Raw genomic sequence first — 20,760 nt, 5'->3', positions numbered from 1 at the left:
CAACTTGGGCGTTTGTGGGTCCCGTCTCTGTGACTCTTCCATCCTTTCCCTCCTTCAGATCCTGAGCCTTCAAAATGGCCAGACACACCCCACGCAGCCAGCAGCCAATGCGCCAGAGCTCTGCTATCCCTCATCCTCTCATTCACTCCTGGCCTTTGAGCCTGGCCTTCTGCTCCTCAGACCCATGTCCTGCCTTATGGATTTATCTGTGGCCAACCTTTGAAAGAGAGAAAGGCCCAGAAAGGTCACAGTGCACGAGGCTTGTAACGGACACAGACAGGATTTGAATCCTGGCTCTGCCGCTTTAGGAGTCTTGCCATATCGTACAAGGGATTTAGCTTCTCACGACCTCAGGTTCCTCCCTAAGATGGGGCAATAATATCTCGCCCCTGAGGTGCTGTGGAGACCAGACAAGGTAACAGAAATACTAGTACTGTTTGGTACACCTGGCACGTGGCAGGCTGGAAGCAACAAATGGTCCCTATTACACTGCGGTGCTGTCCTACTCCCTGGCTTCACCTTCCAGCATCTCTTTGGCCGTGGCTTTGATACTTCATGCGGGCTCCCTGCTCAGACCACTGACCCTCAGGTCTCAGGCCAGCCTGGGCCATCTGCCCGTTATCTCCGAGACAGAGAAAGCAGTCTTCCTTGGGGTAATGCGAGGCGTTGAAGGCATTCTGCAAAAGTACCGGAAGCAGCAGCCCTCCAGAGCAATGCAACTGCTTGAGGTAAGAAGTCACTTTCACTCAACAGGACTCTGCGCCTGTGCCTACGCAGGGACTGGGGCTGGTCTGCAAAGAGCCGTCACCCTACGAGGAAGCAACACGTTAGCCCTGGCCGGCGTGGGACAAGAACAGAGCGGCCGTCCAGGAAGACCGGCAGCAGGGTTTGGAAGCAACAGATGAGGGGGAACCCGGACCAGGTCGGGAGAAGGGCAGGTCTCGGAAACCACTCTTGGTTAAGGGGTCTCACCAGCTCCCAGTGCAAAGGTGGTGGTTGAGATGGACTGGAAACTGACGTGGGAATCCTCCAAATATCAGTTGCCGTTCACTCTTTATAGTTATGCTTAAGTTAACTATATACCAAATGATATATGGGCCTCATGTCGCTACTTCAGGGGAGATTCATAAACGATGACACCAAGATAGAATCTGGGTGAGCTATATGTAGCTGGTTGGAGGACCAGAGGTCTGAGTCACCCCGTTCTGGCGTGCATTTCTCTGTCTTTTCTATGCAATGACTTCATACAAACACCCGAAGTTTCCTCACTGATGGCCAAGCATCCTCTTTCATATCAACCCTACATTGGACATGGGCAGAGCTGAAGCTCATTACCTTTCCCCCAGGAGAGGTATGTACCTTAGTTACAGATATGGGTGTTAGGGACGGGACACATGGGTCTAAAGAATACCCTTGGATCAAGATGGCGAAGCCCCTGGAGGGAGGAGGGAAGATGTCCCAGCACTGACGGGTGGTTGCCATTCGTTCAACAATCACCGAGCACCTACTACGTGCCAGGCACTGTGCTTGGCACTTGGAAATACAGAACAAAACATCCAAAGTCTCTTCCCACCTGGTGCTTACGTTTTCATCTGAAATGTCTCAGATGCTTAAGGCCCAAGGGCAAGTGTCTCTAAATTAGGGCTCTAGATTGCATTTGTAGCTAATTAGTTGAAGATACGACTGCTATGGAAATGGAGTGGGAGGCTAGGAGGGCTGAACTATGGAGGGAATGGTGAAGTGTACACACATACACAATAGACATAGAGATCTATGAACATGGACATCTCTATCTATATAAACCCCACATTACTGTTACAGTCAAGGTTATTATAGAAGCCACTTCTTGGAATAGAAAATAATTCCCTCTCATGGTCCCCGTACATAGTCGGCAGCTCTGAGCTATGCTGACACATGTGAAGACCTGGCCAGGGCCGGGTGTTCAGGGGTAGACACTTGGGCTGAGCAAATTAGTTTCTCACTCTTGGAAATCTGAACAGATGCAGAGACTGGAGATCACAGAGCCGACCTGCACTAATATCAGGCAACACTCAGAGGTTTCTGAACTTCTACTGCAGAGTGGCCCGGAGCTGCCCAGGGTTAATTATGGTCTCAAGTATTGGTTTTCCAAATCCTACTTTGATTCTGTAAGATAAACCATTCAACATTTTCCCCCCTGTGATTTCTTTTCAGTTTAATTAAGTGCCTAGCACTGGTTTCTGTTGCTTGCAACAGAACCACCAATATATTGCAAGGCCCAGAGTAAGCAGACCTGGTCAGCAGCATGCCCTACAAAATCGAGTCCCAGAAAACCTTATTTCCCTCTGCACAGAGAGCATCAGACCCTCAAGTGTTTCCTGCAAATTCCCTTTCATCTCGCTAAAACACAAAATGCCACGGAGATGGATTTGTCGCTAGATAAGTCCGTTTCAGCCTCAGTTCAAGGAGGCTTTGATACTGATGTCCTGAATGGGTCTCATTATGAAGTTGTTTCAGCAACAAAGTGTGAACAGGGCACCGACTCTGAGCACATCTGTTCCTTGAGACGGTAACGGCAGCCTGGGCTCTCCTGGGCTGTGTCCTGCTGGCATATACTACCCTGGCTGGGCCTGCGGACCACCTGGAGTTGCATGGTCTGTGGCCATGCTCTACCTGGGAAGCGAGTCTAGCAGGGGATGGAGTGTTCCCAGTGCAGAATCTTCCAGGAGCAGGGGAGGGCAGGATGGCGAGGTGGGAAGGCTGGCCTGGGAGCCAGCTCTGACCCGCTGAGTGGTTCTGGGTCCCATCGTCCATCTCTCTGGGACTGGTTCATCTAGAGTATTCAAACTGAAGATTTTGGAAGGCAGTCCGGTACGGTAGTAACCAGGCAAACGTGGTTTCTAGCTGACTCCACCACTCCTCTTGGGCAAGTCACTTGCACCCTTCTGAGTCTCCGAGTTCATGCCTGGGTTAAATATTTTGATGAGAAGCAGCACACGGTGTGTGCAGAAGTGCTGGCGCAGTGCCTGTCACATACTAGGTGCTGACTACATGGTGGCTGCTGTTCCGGACGCTTACTTGCATGTGTCAATTAGGCTGGGCTGTGGTGCCCGGCTGGTTGGTTAAACAGTCGGTCCCGGCCAGGGCTTCACACGGGGAAGCATAGCTCAGAGCTGCCCCTATGTACAGGGACCATGAAAGGGGCAATTATCTTCCATTCCAAGAAGAGGCTTCTATAATACCCCTTTGCCTTAGATGCAGGTCTAGATGTTGCTGTGAAGGTATCTTGTGGATGTGGCTAACATTTAGAATCAGCTGACTTTAAGCCCCTTACCCTTGATAATATGGGTGGGCCTCCTCCAATCAGTTGAAGGCCTTAAGAGCAAAAACTGAGCTTAACTGGGAAAGAAGGACTTCTGCCCCAAAACTGTCACATAGAAATCCTGCCTGAGTTTCCAGCCTACTGACAGGCTCTATGGATTTCGAACTCGCCAGTCATCGCAATTCCTTAAAATCACTATCCAGCCATATCTAACCATCCTATGGTTCTGTTTCTCTGAAGAATCCTGATTGATCCACTTGCCCTTGGCCAGGACCCCTTCAAAAATATTCACAAACCTACTAGAACATTTTTGGACTGAAAACTTGTAAAAGACACCCTAGGTAGCTACAGAAGTAAATGAGAAACCTGCTGGTATAACAGAGCACGGCAAACACAGGGACTCAGAGGCAGCTGGCACCGGGTTCAGGTCCTGCCTGCCACCGTCCTGTGACCTTGGCGACACTGTAGTCACAGGTTCCCCATCTGTAAAATGGAGGTAACACTCCTCTCTTACCAATCAGCACTGCTGTGAGGATGAAATAATCATTTACAGCCAGGCATGCGCCTGACGTGGAATAACTGAGTAACAAGTGAGCTTGCGTCCCCCTTCCCAGCTCAGCTTCCCGCTGGGCCTGGTGCAAGAGAAAGTACGAGGGCAGAGGGTTCAGAAAAGGCCACAAACTGCCCACAACCAGGACAGATTTCTGGCTTGCCAGCCTGCCTGTCTATGGAAACAGAGTTTATTTGATTTCGGTCTCCAGCCAGCTCCCCGAGTCCTTCCTCATGTCAAAAACAATTCAGGTGTTTCTGACACAGTAAATTCATCCCTTCCAGTCTGGTGGGGCCGACCTGGTAGCAAGCTGTGAACTGGGTGGTGTCTGTCTTCCAAGTCCCCCATCTCCTCTCCCGTGCATCTTTTCCCCTCAGCCTCTCGTGCTAGTTTACTCAAGTATGCAAATAGTTCATGGCCTTTTTTGCTCCCATTTGGTAAAACTGGTGACCGAGTTTGCGGGGGGGTGGGGGTGGGGGATGTGAGTAGCAAGGCTTCCTGCGCCAGTTGAGGGGACGGAGGTGGGCAGAGACTGCAGGCTTTCATGGGGCTCAGCGCTAAGTTGAAGAAACAGCACGAAAGAGTACACTGTTAGGTAGATGGGCTTCCTGGCGCTTAAAATGACCAAACCTGAAGACTGACCCTGGCAGTTGACCGCGTATGCACGTGCGTGCGCGCACACACACACACACACACACACACCCCCTCCCCCTCTTCCTCTCTCTTTAACTCCATCCTTTGCCCTAGAGGCAGGTCTCTGTCACCAGGAAAACAGCCCAGGTTCCTGGCATGAAGAGATTACGGGAAAGTGTCTCAGAGAAATAAGAAACAGGGATGAGCTGTGTGGTTCTAATGACGTCACCTCATCAGTGGTGAAGATGAGGGCTCTGAGGCTGGGAGGCTTAGGTTTGCAACCCGGCTGATTACTTAACCTCTTTGTTCCCCAGCTTCTGTCTGTAAAGATGGGGATGGTGATCACAGCATTAATCTCAGAGGGTGTTTGTGAGGACTGAATGAGCTCCTATATGTAAAATGCTTAATCCGTGCCTGGTAGGTGACAAGCACTGATGTCCGCTGGCCATCGGCATGAGTGTCCGTCCCTCTTATGCCAGCCTGACCGCGCTCATAAAGCCTGGCGCCCACCCTGGATTCTCCCACTTCGCTCTTTCATTGGTTCCTCGCTTGTTCCACTCTGTGCCAGGCACTGTTGAAGCACTTGGGATACACTGGTAAACAGAACAGGCAGAAATCCCTGCCCTCGGGGAGCTGACATTTTACACGTGGGGGACAGACGAGAAGAACAGAGTGAATCACATAGTGTGTTGGAAAGTGAGACCTGCTGAGAGAGAACGGAGCTGGGTTAGGAACGCCAGAGGTGGAGAATGGGCTGTACTTTTAAATAGGCAGGCGTCATGGAGAAGGGGATATCTAAAACAGATACCTGGAGTAAGCGAGGGAGCATGCCATGTGGTGACCTGGGTTAAGAGCTTTCTGGGTTAGGGAAACAGCCAGTGCAAAGGTCCTAATGACAAGAGCACAGCAAGGAACAGAGAGAGGAAGGGGACCAGAAAGGCCATGGTGGAGGGGGAGGGTGCTGCAGATCATACAGGGCCTTACAGATCACTGAAGGGTGTGGTGGGCAAATGCCTCCCCCGCCTCTCCCCCAGTGAAAACCACCTCCTAATCCCAGGAACCTGCAGCTATGTTACCTTACACAGCAAAAGGGACTCCGCAGATGTGACAAAGGATGCTGAGATAGGAAGGTTATCCTGGATGATTCAGGTGGATTCAGTGTAACAGAGAGCATCCTTCTAAGAGGGAGTTAGGAAGCAGAGGCTGGAGTGATGTGGCCACAAGCCAAAGAATGTGGGTGGCCTCTCAGCAGCAAGAAAAGATTCTCCCCTAGAGCCTCCAGAGAGCAGCCCTGTTGACACCTTGATTTTAGCCTCCACAGACCCTTTTCAGCATCCTTACAGCAGCAACAGGAAACCAATACAAAGGTCTTGAGATCTTACTCAGTGAGATGGGGAGCTGCCAGGGAACTCTAAGCTGAGTGAGAGGACCTGCTTTCTGTATTGAAAGAATCACTCTGCTGCTGTGTTGAGAGCCGACTGTAGTGTCGCCTAGGGTAGAAGCTGGGAGGTCAATTACGAGGCCCTTGATGCAATACAGGGGCTACCTTATGGGATGGCCAGATATTCTGATGTTTCAAGAGGAGCCTACTAAAACGATTTTCAGTACATGTGGGGAATGGGTCTCTCTCAGGGGCTGCCAGTTTGAAGAGAGGCTGAAGAGTGAGAAGAAGAGCACGGTCTTCCACATCGGACGATGCTGATTCTATCTCAATACCGCTTCACTAATCGTGTAATCAGGGGCAATTTTCTTAACTCTGGGCTTTTGTTTCCTTATCTTGATGATAATAAATACTTCACAGGCTTGGTTATGAAGAGAACTAAGATAATATATTCATTAATTAGTGAATATTTATGAAGCCAGACCAGAAATATTGAGTCCAGAGCTGGGTGAACAGATAAAACCTCTGTCCTGACAGAGTCCAAAGTGGAGAGAGGCAGAAGTGTAGGCTCTCTGGTGTGGAACTTCCCATCACTGAGCTGTATGTCCTTTTCATTTTTTCATAGAGACAAAAAGTATAAAGATTATTAGGCACTGAGCAGAGAGGGAATGGGGAGTTATTGTTTAACGGTTACAGAGTTTCGGTTTTGAAGGCACAAAGAATTCTGGAGATAGACGATGGTGATGGCTGCAAAACAATGAGAATATTCTTTTAATGCCACTAAACTATACACTTAAAAATGTGTAGATGGGTTAAGATGATACATTCTTAAAAAATTTTAATTTTATTGGAGTACAGTTTTATAATGTGTTATTTTCAGGGGTACAGCAAAGTGATTCAGTCATACATATACATATATTCATTCATTTTTAGATTCTTTTCTCATATAGCTTATCATAGAGGATTGAGTAGAGTTCCCTGAGCTATACAGTAGGTCCTTGTTGGTCATCTACCTTATACATGGTAGTGTGTGGGTGTTTATCCCAAGCTCCTGATTTATTGCTCCGCCTCCACCTTTCCCCTTCGGTAACCACAGGTTTTTTTTTTCAATATCTGTAAATCTGTTTTTGTAAATAAGTTCATTTGTTATCTTTTTTTAAAAAAAGATTCCACACATGAGTGATATCATGTGGTATTTGTCTTTCTCTGTCTGACTTCACTTAGTATGATAATCCTTAGGTCCATCCATGTTGCTGCAAATGGCATTGTTTCATTCTTTTTTTAATGGCTGAGTAATATTGATTATATATATATATATATATATATATATATACCACATCTTCTTTACCCATTGATCTGTGATGGACTTTTAGGTTGCTTCCATGTCTTGGCTATCGTAAACAGTGCAGCAATGAACAGTGGGGTGAATGTATCTTTTTGAATTATGGTCTTCTCTGGATATATACCACAGAGTGGGATTGCTGGATCATATGGTAGTTCTATTTTTAGATTTTTAAGGAAACTCCATACTGTTCTCCATAGTGGTTGTATCAATTTACATGCCTACCAATAGTGTAAGAGGGTTCCCTGTTCTCCACACCCTCTCCAGCATTTATTATTTGTCAACTTTTTGATGATGGTCATTTTGACTGGTGTGAGGTGATACCTCATTGTAGTTTTGATTTGCATTTCTCTGATAATTAGTGATATTGAGTATTTTTCATGTGTCTATTGGCCATCTGTATGTCTTCTTTGGAGAAATATCTGTTTAGTTCTTCTGCCCATTTTTCAATTGGCTTGTTTTCTTTTTTAATTTATTTTTTATTGAAGCATAGTTGATTTACAACATTGGGTTAGTTTCAGGTGTACAGCAAAGTGATTCAATTATACATATTATGTCTTCTTTTCTTTCCTTTTGTTTTTTTACATCTTTATTGGAGTATAATTGCTTTACAATGGTTAGTTTCTGCTTTATAACAAAGTGAATCAGTTATACATATACATATGTATCCATATCTCTTCCCTCTTGCACTTCCCTCCCTCCCATCCTCCCTATCCTACCCCTCTAGGTGGACACAAAGCACCGAGCTGATCTCCCTGTGCTATGCGACTGCTTCCCACTAGCTATCTACCTTACGTTTGGTAGTGTATATATGTCCATGCCTCTCTCTCGCTTTGTCACAGCTTACCCTTCCCCCTCCCCATATCCTCAAGTCCATTCTCTAGTAGGTCTGTGTCTTTATTCCTGTCTTACCCCTAGGTTCTTCATGACATTTTTTTTTCTTAGATTCCATATATATGTATTAGCATACGGTATTTGTCTTTCTCTTTCTGACTTACTTCACTCTGTATGACAGACTCTAGGTCTATCCACCTCATTACAAATAGCTCAATTTCATTTCTTTTTATGGCTGAGTAATATTCCATTGTATATATGTGCAACATCTTCTTTATCCATTCATCCGATGATGGACACTTAGGTTGTTTCCATCTCTGGGCTACTGTAAATAGAGATGCAGTGAACATTTTGGTACATGACTCTTTTTGAATTATGGTTTTCTCAGGGTACACGCCCAGTAGTGGGATTGCTGGTTCATATGGGAATTCTATTTGTAGTTTTTTAAGGAAACTCCATACTGTTCTCCACAGTGGCTGTATCAATTTACATTCCCACCAACAGTGCAAGACGGTTCCCTTTCTCCACACTCTCTCCAGCGTTTATTGTTTCTAGATATTTTGATGATGGCCATTCTGACTGGTGTGAGATGATATCTCATTGTAGTTTTGATTTGCATTTCTCTAATGATTAATGATGTTGAGCATTCTTTCATGTGTTTGTTGGCAGTCTGTATATCTTCTTTGGAGAAATGTCTATTTAGGTCTTCTGCCCATTTTTGGATTGGGCTTTTTTTTTGTTATTGAGCTGCATGAGCTGCTTATAAATTTTGGAGATTAATCCTTTGTCAGTTGCTTCATTTGCAAATATTTTCTCCCATTCTGAGGCTTGTCTTTTCGTCTTATTTATGGTTTCCTTTGCTGTGCAAAAGCTTTGAAGTTTCATTAGGTCCCATTTGTTTGTTTTTATTTCCATTTCTCTAGGAGGTGGGTCAAAAAGGATCTTGCTGTGATTCATGTCATAGAGTGTTCTGCCTATGTTTTCCTCTAAGAGTTTGATAGTTTCTGACCTTATATTTAGGTCTTTAATCCATTTTGAGCTTATTTTTGTGTATGGTGTTAGGGAGTGATCTAATCTCATACTTTTACATGTACCTGTCCAGTTTTCCGAGCACCACTTATTGAAAAGGCTGTCCTTTCTCCACTGTACATTCCTGCCTCCTTTATCAAAGATAAGGTGACCATATGTGCGTGGGTTTATCTCTGGGCTTTCTATCCTGTTCCATTGATCTATCTTTCTGTTTTTGTGCCAGTACCATACTTTCTTGAATACTGTAGCTTTGTAGTATAAGTCTGAAGTCAGGGAGCCTGATTCCTCCAGCTCCCTTTTTCCTTCTCAAGATTGTTTTGGCTATTCGGGGTCTTTTGTGTTTCCATACAAATTGTGAAATTTTTTGTTCTAGTTCTGTGAAAAATGCCAGTGGTAGTTTGATAGGGATTGCATTGAATCTGTAGATTGCTTTGGGTAGTAGAGTCATTTTCACAATGTTGATTCTTCCAATCCAAGAACATGGTATAACTCTCCATCTATTTGTATCATCTTTAATTTCTTTCATCAGTGTGTTATAATTTTCTGCATACAGGTCTTTTGTCTCCTTAGGTAGGTTTGTTCCTAGATATTTTATTCTTTTTGTTGCAATGGTAAATGGGAGTGTTTTCTTGATTTCACTTTCAGATTTTTCATCATTAGTGTATAGGAATGCCAGAGATTTCTGTGCATTAATTTTGTATCCTGCTACTTTACCAAATTCATTGATTAGCTCTAGTAGTTTTCTAGTAGCATCTTTAGGATTCTCTATGTATAGGATCATGTCATCTGCAAACAGTGACAGCTTTACTTCTTTTCCGATTTGGATTCCTTTTATTTCTTTTTTTTCTCTGATTGCTGTGGCTAAAACTTCCAAAACTATGTTGAATAAGAGTGGTGAGAGTGGGCAACCTTGTCTTGTTCCTGATCTTACTGGAAATGTTTTCAGTTTTTCACCATTGAGGACGATGTTGGCTATGGGTTTGTCATATATGGCCTTTTTTATGTTAAGGAAAGTTCCCTCTATGCTGACTTTCTGCAGGGTTTTTATCATAAATTGAATTTTGTCGAAAGCTTTCTCTGCATCTATTGAGATGATCATATGGTTTTTCTCCTTCAATTTGTTAATATGGTTTATCACATTGATTGATTTGCATATATTGAAGAATCCTTGCATTCCTGGAATAAACCCCACTTGATCATGGTGTATGATCCTTTTAATATGTTGGATTCTGTTTGCTAGTATTTTGTTGAGGATTTTTTCATCTATGTTCATCAACGATATTGGCCTATAGTTTTCTTTCTTTGTGACATCCTTGTCTGGTTTTGGTATCAAGGTGATGGTGGCCTCGTAGAATGAGTTTGGGAGTGTTCTTCCCTCTGCTATATTTTGGAAGAGTTTGAGGATAGGTGTTAGCTCATCTCTAAATGTTTGATAGAATTCGCCTGTGAAGCCATCTGGTCCTGGGCTTTTGTTTGTTGGAAGATTTTTAATCACAGTTTCAATTTCAGTGCTTGTGATTGGTCTGTTCATATTTTCTATTTCTTCCTGATTCAGTCTTGGCAGGTTGTGCATTTCTAAGAATTTGTCCATTTCTTCCAGGTTGTCCATTTTATTGGCATAGAGTTGCTTGTAGTAATCTCTCATGATCTTTTGTATTTCTGCAGTGTCAGTTGTTACTTCTTTTTCATTTCTAATTCTATTGATTTGAGTCTTCTCCCTGTTTTTCTTGGTGAGTCTGGTTAATGGTTTATCAATTTTGTTTATCTTCTCAAAGAACCAGCTTTTAGTTTTATTGATCTTTGCTATTGTTTCCTTCATTTCTTTTTCATTTATTTCTGATCTGATTTTTATGACTTCTTTCCTGCTGCTAGCTTTGGGGTTTTCTTGTTCTTCTTTCTCTAATTGCTTTAGGTGCAAGGTTAGGTTGTTTATGCGAGATGTTTCCTGTTTCTTAAGGTAGGATTGTATTGCTATAAACTTCCCTCTTAGAACTGCTTTTGCTGCATCCCATAGGTTTTGGGTTGTCGTGTCTCCATTGTCATTTGTTTCTAGGTATTTTTAAATTTCCTCTTTGATTTTTTCAGTGATCACTTCGTTATTAAGTAGTGTATTGTTTAGCCTCCATGTGTTTGTATTTTTTACAGATCTTTTCCTGTAATTGATATCTAGTCTCATAGCGTTGTGGTCAGAAAAGATACTTGAAACAATTTCAATTTTCTTAAATTTACCAAGGTTTGACTTGTGACCCAAGATATGATCTATCCTGGAGAATGTTCCATGAGCACTTGAGAAAAATGTGTATTCTGTTGTTTTTGGATGGAATGTCCTATAAATATCCATTAAGTCCATCTTGTTTAATGTATCATTTAAAGCTTGTGTTTCCTTATTTATTTTCATTTTGGATGATCTGTCCATTGGTTAAAGTGGGGTGTTAAAGTCCCCTACGATGAATGTGTTACTGTCGATATCCCCATTTATGGCTGTTAGTATTTGCCTTATGTATTGAGGTGCTCCTATGTTGGGTGCATAAATATTTACAATTGTTATATCTTCTTCTTGGATCGATCCCTTGATCATTGTCCTTCTTTGTGTTTTCTAATAGTCTTTATTCTAAAGTCTATTTTGTCTGATATAAGAATTGCTACTCCAGCTTTCTTTTGGTTTCCATTTGTGTGAAATATCTTTTTCCATCCCCTTACTTTCAGTCTGTATGTGTCTCGAGGTCTGAAGTGGGTCTGTTGTAGATAGCAAATATATGGGTCTTGTTTTTATATCCATTCTGCCAATCTGTGTCTTTTGGTGGGAGCATTTAGTCCATTTACATTTAAGGTAATTATCGATATGTTATGTTCCTATTCCCATTTTCTTAATTGTTTTGGGTTCGTTATTTTAGGTCTTTTCCTTCTCTTGTGTTCCTTGCCCAGAGAAGTTCCTTTAGCATTTGCTGTAAAGCTGGTTTGGTGGTGCTGAACTCTCTCAGTTTTTGCTTGTCTGTAAAGGTTTTAATTTCTCCATCAAATCTGAATGAGATCCTTGCTGGGTAGAGTAATCTTGGTTGCAGGTTTTTCTCCTTCAACACTTTAAATATGTCCTGCCAGTCCCTTCTGGCTTGCAGAGTTTCTGATGAAAGATCAGCTGTTAGCCTTATGGGGATTCCCTTGTGTGTTATTTGTTGTTTTTCCCTTGCTGCTTTTAATATGTTTTCTTTGTGTTTAATATTTGACAGTTTGATTAATATGTGTCTTGGCGTATTTCTCCTTGGATTTATCCTGTATGGGACTCTCTGTGCTTCCTGGACTTGATTAACTATTTCCTTTCCCATATTAGAGAAGTTTTCAACTATAATCTCTTCAAAAATCTTCTCAGTCCCTTTCTTTTTCTCTTCTTCTTCTGGAACCCCTATAATTCGAATGTTGGTGCATTTAATGTTGTCCCAGAGGTCTCTGAGACTGTCCTCAGTTCTTTTCATTCTTTTTTCTTTATTCTGCTCTGCAGTAGTTATTTCCACTATTTTATCTTCCAGGTCACTTATCCGTTCTTCTGCCTCAGTTATTCTGCTATTGATCCCGTCTAGAGTATTTTTAATTTCATTTATTGTGTTGTTCATTGTTGTTTGTTTCATCTTTAGTTCTTGTAGGTCCTTGTTAAATGTTTCTTGCATTTTGTCCATTCTATTTCCAAGATTTTGGATCATCTTTACTATCATTACTCTGAATTCTTTTTCAGGTAGACTGCTTATTTCCTCTTCATTTGTTTGGTCTGGTGGGTTTTTATCTTGCTCCTTCATCTGCTGTGTGTTTTTCTGTCTTCTCATTTTGCTTATCTTACTGTGTTTGGGGTCTCCTTTTCTCAGGCTGCAGATTCGTAGTTCCCGTTGTTTTTGGTGTCTCTCCCCAGTGGCTAAGGTTGGTTCAGTGGGTTGTGTAGGCTTCCTGGTGGAGGGGACTAGTGCCTGTGTTTTGGTGGATGAGGCTGGATCTTGTCTCTCTGGTGGGCAGGTCCACGTCTGGTGGTGTGTTTTGGGGTGTCTATGGACTTATATGATTTTAGGCAGCCTCTCTGCTAATGCGTGGGGTTGTGTTCCTGTCTTCCTAGTTGTTTGGCTTAGGGTGTCCAGCACTGTAGCTTGCTGGTCGTTGAGTGAAGCTGGGTGCTGAGATGGAGATCTCTGGGAGATTTTCGCTGTTTGATATTGTGTGGAGCTGGGAGGTCTCTTGTGGACCAGTGTCCTGAAGTTGGCTCTCCTACCTCAGAGGCACAGCAATGACTCCTGGCTGCAGCACCAAGAGCCTTTCATCCACACGGCTCAGAATAAAAGGGAGAAAAATTAGAAATAAAGAATTAGTCAAGTAGAAAGAAAGAAAGAAAGAAAGAAAGAAAGGAGGGAGGGAGGAAGGAAGGAAGGAGGGAAGGAAGGAAAAAAAGAAAGAAGATAAAGTATGATAAAATATAAAGTTATTAAAAGAAAAAAATAATTATTAAGAAAAAAGAAAAATTTAAAAAAAATCAAAGACAGACGGATAAAACCCTAGGACAAATGGTGGAAGCAAAGCTATACAGCATAAATCTTGCTCTCAAAGTCCACCTCCTCAATTTGGGATGATTCGTTGTCTATTCATGTATTCCACAGACATCAAGTTGATCATGGAGCTTTAATCTGCTGCTTCTAAGGCTGCTGGGAGAGATTTCCCTTTCTCTTCTTTGTTCTCACAGCTCCCAGGGGCTCAGCTTTGGATTTGGCCCCGCCTCTGCGTGTAGGTCGCCAGAGGGCGTCTGTTCTTCGCTCAGACAGGACGGGGTTAAGGGAGCCGCTGATTCGGGGGCTCTGGCTCACTCAGGCCGCGGGGAGGGAGGGGTGCGGATGCGGGGTGAGCCTGCGGCGGCAGAGGCCGATGGGATTTTGCATCAGCTTGAAGTGCGCCACGTGTTCTCCCCCGGGAGTTGTCCCTGGATTCCGGGACCCTGGCACTGTGGCGGGCTGCACAGGTTCCCTGGAAGGGGGGTGTGGATAGTGACCTGTGCTCGCACACAGGCTTCTTGGTGGCGGCAGCAGCAGCCTTAGCGTCTCATGCCCGTCTCTGGGGTCCGTGCTTTTAGCCGCGGCTCGTGCCCGTCTCTGGAGCTCCTTTAAGCAGTGCTCTTAATCCCCTCTCCTCGCGCACCAGGAAACAAAGAGGTAAGAAAAAGTCTCTTGCCTCTTCGGCAGGTCCAGGCTTTTCCCCGGACTCCTTCCAGGCCAGCCGTGGCGCACTAACCCCCTGCAGGCTGTGTTCACGCCGCCAACCCTGGTCCTCTCCCTGCATCCGACCGAAGCCCGAGCCTCAGCTCCCAGTCCCGCCTGCCCCGGTGGGTGAGCAGACAAGCCTCTCGGGCTGGTGAGTGCCGGTCGGCACCGATCCTCTGTGCGGGAATCTCTCTGCTTTGCCCTCCGCACCCCTGTTGCTGTGCTCTCCTCCGCGGCACCGAAGCTCCCCACTGCGCCACCCGCAGTCTTCGCCTGCGAAGGGGCTTCCCAGTGTGTGGAAATCTTTCCTCCTTCACAGCTCCCTCCCACTGGTGAGGGTCCCGTCCCTATTCTTTTGTCTGTTTATTCTTTTTTCTTTTGCTGTACACAGGTACGTGGGGGGTTTCTTGCCTTTTGGGAGGTCTGAGGTCTTCTGCCAGCGTTCAGTAGGTGTCCTGTAGGAGTTGCTCCACGTGTAGATGTATTTCTGGTGTATCTGTGGGGAGGAAGGTGATCTCCGCGCCTTACTCTTCCGCCATCTTCCTGTTTTTTTTGACATAGAACTACATGAGATGTCTGTATATTTTCGAGATTAATCCCTTGTTGGTCACTTCATTTGCAAATATTTTCTCCTATTCTGTGGGTTGTGTTTTCGTTTTATGGTTTCCTTTGTTGTGCAGAAGTTTTTAAGTTTAATTAAGTCCCATTTGTTTATTTTTATTTTTGTTACTCTAGAAGGTGGATTAAAAAAGATACCATTGTGATTTCTGTGAAAAAGTGTTCTGCCTATGTTTTCCTCTAAGAGTTTTATAGTGTCCGGCCTTACATTTAGATCTTTGATCCATTTCGAGTTTATTTTCGTGTATGGTGTTAGGGAGTGTTCTAATTTCATTTTTTTTTTACATGTAGCTGTCCAGTTTTCCCAGCACCACTTATTGAAGAGACTGTCTTTTCATTGAGCTACCATATGATCCAGCAGGCTCATTCGTGGACCTATAACCTAAGACAGAATTGGAAAGACACAGGCAGGCAAATCTGCACTGCACAGTATTACAAGAGACTCGGTGTCTTTTCTCTGTTAAATTGATCATAGGTGCATGAATTTATTTCTGGGCTCTCTATCCTGTTCCATTGATCTATATTTCTGTTTTTGTGCCAGTAACATATTGTCTTGATTACTCTGGCTTTGTAGTATAGTCTGAAGCAGGGAGTCTGATTCCTCCAGCTCTGTTTTTCTTTCTCAGGATTGCTTTGGCTATTTGGGGTCTTTTGTGTTTCCATATAAATTCAAAATATTTTGTTCTAGTTCTGTGAAAAATGCCATTAGTTGAACTGTGTTCTAAAAAGCAGAAGTGGGACTTCCCTGGTGGTGCGGTGGTTAAGAATCCGCCTGCCAATGCAGGGGACATGGGTTCGAACCCTGGTCCGGGAAGATCCCACATGCCACGGAGCAACTAAGCCCGTGCGCCACAACTACTGAACCTGTGCTCTAGGGCCTGCGAGCCACAACTACCGAAGCCTGCATGCCTAGAGCCCGTGCTCCGCAACGAGAAGCCACTGCAATGAGAAGCCCGCACATCGCAACAAAGGGTAGCTGCCCCCCTTGCCTCAACTAGAGAAAGCCCGTGCACAGCAACAAAGACCCAATTCAACCAAAAATAAATTAAAAAAAGCAGAAGTTAGCCAGTCAGGGGAGGGGGTTCAAGGTATTTGCAAAATTTGGAAATAAGCAAGCATATAGGATTCAGGGGAACTGAATTTCTTAGAACACACCTGGTACATTGTAAGTGGTCAATAAACAGTAATCAAAAGTGCTTGTAGGGCTTCCCTGGTGGCGCAGTGGTTGAGAGCCCGCCTGCCAATGCAGGGGACACGGGTTCGTGCCCCGGTCCGGGAAGATCCCACATGTTGCGGAGCGGCTGGGCCCGTGAGCCATGGCCGCTGGGCCTGTGTGTCCGGAGCCTATGCTCCGCAACGGGAGAGGCCACAACAGTGAGAGGCCCGCGTACCGCAAAAAAAAAAAAAAAAGTGTTTGCAACGTTTCCGTAACAAGCACTGTGCCAGGCACTTTATAGGCATTACTCCTTGAATCACTGCTGATATACTATGACATATGTACTAGTATTCCCAGTTTACTGAAGAAGACATTCAAACTCTGAGAGGTTAAGTAATTTGCATTAAAACGACAAATGATGATGATGATAAAATCATCATTGTATGAATTAAGGCTGCACCAGTGTAGAAATAACCTGGAAAGATCAATAATCACAGGATCTACGTGGACCAAGTCTGTTAATGTGGTGACTTTGCAGCTGGAGCGATGAGCTTCTTGGAGCTCATGGATTAAGGCAGTTGGTGGGAGAGGTTAGGAAGGGGATGGAGGGAGATGGCAGGAGGCTGCAGCCTGCATGCGGATGCTCTGTACATGGCATCCCAATGGTGGATCCCACATCGTAGTGGCTAACTGGGCAGAGGCCAGAACACAGGTAGCGTTTGGAGGTGCAGAGGCGGGCGTCGACCTCCTGGCTTACTGAGCCTCCTGCACTGATTCTTTTTTTTTTTTTTTCTTTACCATCCACTAGCTTCTCTAACAACTACAGTCTGCCTCTGACTCCTTGGATCAGGCCAGGGTTGGCAATGTCCCCTCACTGTCAAATCCAACAGACTTCTCCATTCTCATCTTTCTCGACTTTTCTCTGCACTTGGTGCTAAAGACCACTCCCGCTGCCCTTAGCTTTAGAACAACGTCCCAGAATTCTGGAGAACATCTTCCCACCCTCTTGGGCTTTGATCAGGGTAATTGTTTTATGCATCAGCCCTCTTGATGCTGGTTACCGTCTGGACACATCTTGTTGCCCCTACTCCCTGGGCAGGGATGGAGATCCTCACTCTCTAGACACGAGAGCTTCCACTCCTATAACAGAAGTGGTTGGGCTGATTTCTTTGTTGGTGCCATGAATGGCTGAGGTTGGTGCTGACAGGTGACAAACTGCTCGGAACCATGGGGCCAAAGGCACTGGGGCTGCTGTCAGGATGCCAGGAGAGAATGAGACATCGGCTCTCTGGGCCTCAGATGTCCACGGCATCAAATGTCAGAGAGCCGACTGTTTAATCAACCCTGTGTTGTAAGGAATCCAAGCGATGCTCATACAAGTTCCCAGGACTCACTCACAGGAATATTATATTACAAGGAATGGGAGGAGGGAAAGAAATTTGTGCTGGAGTGCATGTCTGTTTCTGAAACCCCAGAACAGTATCACACTTTCTCTTAAGGCTTTGTGTGCAGCCAGTTAGAGAACTTTGCTTCCCTGCACCTCCCCTGCCCACCTCTGTTGGCCTTGATGCGTCCCCCTTGATGATGGGCTACATCTTCTTTGGGACTGGTTCGTCCTGGACTTTTCTATTTTTATTTTATATTGGAGTACAGTTGTTTTACAATGTTGTGTTAGTTTCAGGTGTACAGCAGAGTGATTCAGTTATACATACACGTGTATCCATTCTTTTTCAGATTCTTTTGCCATATAGGTTATTACAGAATACTGAGTAGAGTTCCCTGTGCTATACAGTAGGTCCTTGTTGATTGTCTATTTTATATATAGTAGTGTGAATATGTTAATCCCAAACTCCTAATTTATCCCTCCCCACTTCCTTTCCACTTTGGTAACCGTAAGTTTGTTTCTGATGTCTGTGAGTCTGTTTCTGTTTTGTAAACAAGTTCATTTGTATCATTTTTTAAGATTCCACATATAAGTGATTATCATATGGTATTTGTCTTTCTCTGGCTTATTTCACTTGGTATGATAATCTCTAGGTCCATGCATGTTGCTGCAAATGGCATAATTTCATTCTTTTTTACGGCTGAGTAATATTCCATTGTAGGTATGTGCCACATCTTCTTTATCCATTCCTGTCCATGGACACTTAGGTTGCTTCTGTGTCTTGGCTATTGTGAATAGTGTTGCTATGAACACTGGGGTGCATGTATCTCGTAAAATTATGGTTTTCTCTGGATATATGCCCGGGAGTGGGATTGCTGGGTCATATGGTAGTTCTATTTTTAGACTTTTAAGGAACCTCCATACTGTTCTCCATGATGGTTGTACCAATTTATATTCCCACCAACAGTGCAGGAGGGTTCCCTTTTCTCCACACCCTCTCCAGCATTTATTGCCTGTAGACTTTGATGCTGGCCCTTCTGACAGGTGTGAGGTGATACCTCATTGTAGTTTTGATTTGCATTTCTCTAATGATTAGGGATGGTGGGCATCGTCCTGGACTTCTTTGCTCACCGAGGATGGCGGGTGGTGGCAGTGGTAATAACACGCAGAGTGCCTGCTTACGTACCTATCAGCTCTGCTAGGCTTGAGGTCAAGGATGAGCCTTGTTCATGGTTACGTTTCTAGCTCTGGCACTGTGTCAGGCACACATCAGGCAAGCAATAAATACGCAGGGAATGAAGGAATCAATTTGCAGTTGTCTTATGTGAGAGAGAGGGTGGTACTGTGAAGAGAGCCCTTTGGAAGCAACAGAGCTGGGTGGCAGCTGTAGTTCCGCCACTTAAATACATACGACTTTTGATCAAGTTTATCTTTTGCATTTAAAAAATGATAACGTTTGTGATTAAAAAAGATAATATTTGGGGACTTCCCTGGTGGTCCAGTGGTTAAGACTCTGCACTTCCACTGCAGAGGGCGTGGGTTCGATCCCTGGTTAGGGAACTAAGAGCCCGCATGCCAGCGCAGCATGGCCAAAACAAAACAAACCAACAAAAAACCCGAAAAACATCTGTCAAGCACCTAGCACAACACCAGGTGCATGGAGGGTGTTTGTAAACGTCTCTCTCCCTTCCTCAGGCTGCCTGCACCCTCGTATCCTCCCACGAGGCTCACGAGGTGTAGATGGGGCACAGTTGGGGTGATCCCTATTTGAAGAGAAGGCTGAGATTCCCCCGTACCTTTCTGATTTCAGCTTATTCCTGGAAGTATGTGGGCGCGGTGCAAACAGAACCAGGGAGCAAGCTGGCAGCTGGTGAGAAGCAGCAGGGCTACCTTGGCCACAGATACCAGCAACCAGTGAGCACAGAGAGGTGCGTGTGCACGTGTACATGTGTGTCTGTGGCTCTGAGAAGCCCCCTGGTCCCCAGCTGCCCCCCACACCCCTTACACTGCCTACCTTCAAGAGTACCAGATAGAATCATGGCTTCCAACCAGAGCAATGGGAAATCATCTGAATTACACTTTTCAGGACTTAGCAACCTACCTCTGGGCAGAGAGGGCGGAGGGGGCAGAGTTAAGCTGTGCTTATCATCTGCTCAGGTAACTGTGGAGGCAGACCTGGGCACAGCCCGTCCCAGGCCTTGCTGCACTCCCCTGCACAGGAGGCCAGGTAATGGGGTTTGCTAAGATTCTATTATAGTTGCCTAGGAAATGAGTTCCCAGCAGACAGGCTTCCAGGAGGTGTGTGTGGACAACAGCAAGGACTTGCAAATGAGGGAGATAAAGCTGCCTACAGGGAGTGGCACCGTAAGACAGACACATCACGGATGCGGGCAGAGAGGGGCAGAGTCATCTTGAGAGCTGGGGGGCCCCCAGGGCCAGCAAAATTGGGTGGTTCCTGAATTGATGGCATTAACACATCCAGAGGGAGAAGCTGTCAGGCAGGGAGGGGCAGGAAGGAAAGAGAAGCTAAGAATGAGCTTTTGGGGCATGTTAATAAAAGAAAAAGCTGTCGTTGACTGCGCCCGGCTCTGTGCCAGGGACTCTCCAGGCAGCATCTCATGTCCTTCTCAACATCCTCATTCATTCCTATCTAATTACCCCACTGCCCCTTTGCCGTTAGCAATCACGGCTGAACATCCAGCGGTGCTTTCTATGTGCCGCCCCGGGTCAGCTGTGAGCTGGAGGTTAACTGGAGGGGCCATTAAGAGCTTTGCAGTTCAGAGGGCAGCTCTGGGACAGCCTGCCCAGATTCAGGCCCTACCTGGACACTCACCTGCTCGTACTCTCCAGCAAGTTACATCTTTGTGCCACTGTTTTATCCTCCCTGAGACGGGGATATATTAGGACTTGGGCTGTGGGGTTTTGTACGAATTAAATGGATTATCTCATGTAGAGCTTAAGACAGTTCTTCCACGCATAGAATGCACTTGATAACTACGACCTGTGAGGATGATCATGGCCATCATGATGATGGTAGAGATCAGCCCATCAGGCGTTTGGCTCAATAAACAGGTTAAGCACAACAGCAAACAAATGGCTGGAGAGGGTGTGGAGAAAGGGGAACCCCCCCCCATTGTTGGTGGGAATGTAAATTGGTGCAGCCACTATGGAGAACAGTATGGAGGTTCCTCAAAAAACTGAAAATAGAACTACCATACGACCCAGCAATCCCACTCCTGGGCCTATACCCAGAGAAAACCATAATTCAAAAAGAGTCATGTACCACAATGCTCATTGCAGCGCTATT

General features: G+C 45.1%; 1 protein-coding gene across 1 annotated transcript in view; it reads right to left on the bottom strand.

Moving 5' to 3' along the window:
* The window catches only part of LARGE1 (LARGE xylosyl- and glucuronyltransferase 1), a 588,787-nt gene that overhangs the window by 8,763 nt on the left and 559,264 nt on the right, over window positions 1-20,760 (bottom strand).

The sequence above is a fragment of the Tursiops truncatus genome, chromosome 11 (assembly GCF_011762595.2).
Source record: "Tursiops truncatus isolate mTurTru1 chromosome 11, mTurTru1.mat.Y, whole genome shotgun sequence".
Lineage (NCBI taxonomy): Eukaryota > Metazoa > Chordata > Mammalia > Artiodactyla > Delphinidae > Tursiops > Tursiops truncatus.
Note: the sequence above shows the minus strand (reverse complement) of the source record. Positions and strands in the feature narration are given on the sequence as shown.